The sequence below is a fragment of the Aedes aegypti genome, chromosome 1 (assembly GCF_002204515.2).
Source record: "Aedes aegypti strain LVP_AGWG chromosome 1, AaegL5.0 Primary Assembly, whole genome shotgun sequence".
Classification (NCBI taxonomy): Eukaryota; Metazoa; Arthropoda; class Insecta; order Diptera; family Culicidae; genus Aedes; species Aedes aegypti.
The window spans coordinates 210625803-210630407 of NC_035107.1; the positions used below are offsets into that span (position 1 = coordinate 210625803).

General features: G+C 34.1%; 1 long non-coding RNA gene across 1 annotated transcript; it reads left to right on the forward strand.

Moving 5' to 3' along the window:
• Positions 1-1103: 1103 nt before the first annotated feature.
• On the forward strand, positions 1104-1765 carry LOC110674607. The gene is made up of 2 exons (XR_002499036.1): positions 1104-1326; positions 1394-1765. It is a non-coding gene; the product is annotated as an uncharacterized LOC110674607 (long non-coding RNA).
• Positions 1766-4605: the final 2840 nt, after the last annotated feature.

The following is a 4605-nucleotide window of genomic DNA, read 5'->3' on the forward strand; positions in this document are numbered from 1 at the left end:
CAACGCAATGGTGAAGGAAGGATCATTCTCTACCTGTCAGTGGTGTTGGTTTGGATGTTTGTTCATTTATTTTCTCAGAAACAACGAGCTACACACGTGGTTACTGTAGGATTTCAATGGCTTTTAGGGCGTTATCCCAGATTATGCGAGAAATGTTTGATAATGCTGTCCAGGATCATCAAAGAATTATGCTCATAATCTTATTAGAGAGATTGCGTGTGACAGATTCACTAATTCTGTCTAAGATTCTGTCTGTCTAAGATTATGTGAAAATCCTTCCCTGGATTAACTATGCCCAGGATGTTACAAAATAACTTCTTGAATTTATTGTTAAACATGACAAGAAGTCTGTAAAATTCTTTTGAAGATCAAAATCTTCCATATTTATTTGAGAATTATGAACAAGCTTTTGTGAAGATTCTGCCAAATTGGTGATTCCAGGTATTCTAAGAGTAAAATTGGTCATGATTCCATGAGACTGTTTTTAAAAATTACACTTTTTTTTGCAAAAACTTTTGTTCAGCCTTAAAAGGCATTTAGTTTTGTCTTCCAAATGGAGAAAAAGGTAAATCAATTGTTCTAATATTATAAGATAAGGTGATTATAGAACGAAGCCACAACTCGAATTTTCAAAAGCACAAGACTGGACAACCAAACAGCGCTCCACATTGAAAATTTATCCCATTGGTCACCACCAGCAAGCAAGCAATTTGATTGATTTTCAACGCGAACGGTTGTCTGATTCTCCAGATTTGTGCTTAATATTATTCTATTCTATTCTATTTAAGTGCTAGAATATTGTAAGATTATTATTATTGAATAACAATTTTTCACATCATGAACGTGATGTTCTCATTATTTATAGTCTAAAAATAAGTACTTAAAATTTAGCTGCAAAAAAGATTTTTTTTTAATTTAATGTTGATTTGAATAATTGGGTCCTAAAATTTTTAATGAAATCTTGTTTTTATTTAATAACTCGAAAAAGCATGTTACTGTAACAACTTTAGCAATTTTTCCCGCTCAAATAATGGCTATATCATGTTTAAACTTAAATTTAAAAATTTGGTCCATAAATGAACCTTGACACTTTTGATCAAGGGGCAAGACAGTGTTCAAAGCAGAGTGAATCTGGAGCAGTTCTGAGTAACTCTGAGCAACTCTGAGGAATTTGCGATTCGAAATTCCCACCCTTGAATCATCTTGATTTTGGCAAAGCGGTTCAAAAAAAAAAAAAAAAGAATAACAAACCAAACTCAGTTTGACGTATCGAAACAGCGATAAATAATGAAGATGAAAAGTTTTGAAGTAATTATTGATTGTAAAGTAAGTAAATCCATATTCATATGATTTTAAATTTCAGTAATTTATTATGATTATTTATTTTTTCTAGGAAAAATTTCTTAGCCGCATATAGCAATGGATTCAGTGTGAAAAACATGCTATTTGCAACTATCAAACGGTTATCCTGCCGCATCTACGCCTACGCGGTGACAAGCCTGAAGATTAAATCCAGCAAGGACAATATTCGCCCGATAAAGACACAAGACCGATCGTCATGAAGGACAAAACTGCAAATGAGATGTATTTCCAGTGCCGGGAAGAAAAATGTCTGTTCGAAGGCGAATGGGACCGTTTACAATCCGGGATAGAAGCAGGAACTACTTCCTGTCGGAGACTTAATTCAGTTTCGATGTTGAATCTGTATTTGAATATTCCGTATTCATACCGAGAATAAAACGTAAATTGAAACAGTTTTCATGTACTTTTATTATCATTATGGAACTCATAACGGAGAAGACACGCGATGAAAGATAGTTCATTATCACGTCGTGCCTTAGGTTTTATTACAAAGCACTTCAGGCTACACTACAGGCAAAACTCCATTCAGGATGGTTTATGATACTCTTCTCAGACTGTGATTTTCTTCGACGCAGCATACGCATTGTCCTGCCGAAAAAATGTTGGCGGTTCGGCTACATCTACTGTTATGGCAAATTAAATAGTACAAAATAGATCAACGTAACGTTGATCGAAATTAAACATACACAACCATGAGCTGTGATGTTAAAGTCACCAAAATAGCTTTGGTGAGCGAATTTGACGGATAGCGCCGACAATTCTTGTCGCATAGGATTCATCGAATGTAGCGCGGTTGTTGCACCATGGCCAGATTCATTTCCCGAGCGCGTGCACGGAAAGAAATAACAATTGTGATTTAAAAAAACAGTAGCGGAAAATCAACTGATAATCATTGTCGTTCTACTATTATCAAACATTTTAATAAAAATAAAATGCTTTTAGAAGTGCGCAGCAATGCTAAATCGGTCTGATGTATTCTGCGCAGTTCATATGTATTTTCCACACGTTCTCCAATAATTGTTTTTAATCCACTTCAATACCGTCAATCCGCCCCCAAACTGGATGGCGTACACTCAGCTTAAGGTGATTATAAAACGAAGCCAAACAAGGGCACAAGACTGGAGAATCTGACAACAGTTTGCGTTGAAAACCAATCAATCTGCTTGCTTGCTGGTGGTGACTAATGGGATAAATTTTCAACGGTGAGAGCTGTTTGGTTCTCAAGTCTTGTGCTTTTGAAAATTTGAGGTGTGGCTTTGTTCTATAATCACCTTAACGCAATTTATAATTAAGTATTGAGTTGTAAATATTAGTATATATTAGTTGTGTTGCTAGAGGACATCTTGAAAATTCACTGAGATTCTTTCAGAAACCCTTCTGAAATTATTATATGTAGTTATTTCTTTGATCGCTCTGATTTTTCCAGTAACCTCCTTGGGACTTCCTATTGGACTATCCCAGAAACCCATCTTGGGTTATTATGGAAATCCTTTCAGGATTCTGCTGTAAAATTCTGGAATTCTGCCGTAAAATTCTGGAATTCTGCCGAAAATGATTTAATGATTGCTTTCCAGTGTAATGGAATCTATTTTAAAAATCTGGGTTCGGGGATTCTCACAAAATTTCTCGGGATTTCTTCTAGAAATCCAATCGAAATTATTATTTAAATTCTGATATTTTCCTCATAATTCTTCAGTATTTCTTTCGTGAAACTCTTTGAAAGTTCTTCAAAATCCTTTTGAGATTCTTTCCGAAAAATGTCTTAGATTATACCTATTATTCTAGAATACTCTCGGAAAGACGCCTGAGACTATAATCAAAAAAATCTATTATTTCACTTCAATTTCTTCCGTGCAAATTCTTGGGATTCTTTCGGAAATTTCTCTGGAATTCTTTTGTAAATCCCAATGGAATTCTCCCAGAAATCCATGTGGAATACTTCCGAAAATCCTGCTAAGAATCTTCCAGATGACGGGGATTTTTTTAAATCTTTATTAATGGAAATCATCCGAAAATTCCTCTGTAATTGTTTGTAAATCCTCCTTATATTCTTACAGAAATCCTTCTTATATTCTTACAGATTTATTGCTATTGATTTTATTGTTTCTGCCTGAGATAATTTTGTATATCCAGAATTATTCCGAAAATTCCTTCGTGATTCTTTAGAATTTTTTTCTAAGATTTTTTGAGAAAAAAAAAACTCTGTGATTCTTCTGGAAATTCATAATGAAGTGTTTTTGATTTTTTTCGTGATTTATCATTGATTTTCCTTGAAAATGTTCTTAAATCCTTGGCAGAATTTTCTGAAAATCCCTCTTGAGTTCAAATGGAAATCCTCCAAGAAAACTACCGGACAGTCACTGGGACTTTAAAAAAATATCTATGAGATTCTTTGATTACTGATTTCTTTTTCTGAGTATCTTTTGAAAGTGACTTTTAAATGGTTCTGGAAATTCCATTTGAAATTATTCCGTAAATCTTTCTGGAGCTCTTCTGGACATCGTAATTATTCTGGAAAATATTCATGAAATCGTGACTTTTCATTGAATCTTCAGGGGTTCTTGCGAAATAACTTCTGGGATTCTTTTGGATATCACTGTAAAAAAACATTCAAAATCCATTCGAAATTCTCCTGAGATTGTTTCAGGAATTTACGAGAATCCTTAAGATAATTCCTTTAGAAATCTCCCTGATAATATTTTAGTGATTTCTCTGTGGTTCTTCTGTAAATCGACCTGGGATTCTTCCGGAAATCCTCCTTTAATTCCAATGCAATTTCCAGAAGAATTTTCAGAAGGATATTTTTAAGAATCCTGTATATTTTTCCCTAAGAATCTCAATGTATTTAAACAAAATACCAGGACAATTTATGGTTGAATCCCACAAAAACTTCCGGTGGAATTCTTGAATGCTTATCATTCAAGCAGAATTCCAGTCGTATTTCCGGATGAATTTCAGCAGGTTTTACGGAAGAATCCCAGCAGAATTTCTTGAAAAATTCCAGTAAAATTTCTGGAAGAATCTTTGAAAGATGTTTTGAAGTCCTCCAGCAGGATAACAGAAAGAAATCTGGGGATATTGTAGAAGAATTTCCGAAAGAATCCTAGAGAGATAGTCGAAATAATAACAGTTTTCTTGAAAAATTCAGAAAACTCCCAGAGTCTAGAGGTAATTCGGGAAGAATTTCTGCAAGAATCCTTAACAGAAGGATTTGAAGGATCCTCAGAAAGATTTTCGAAAGTA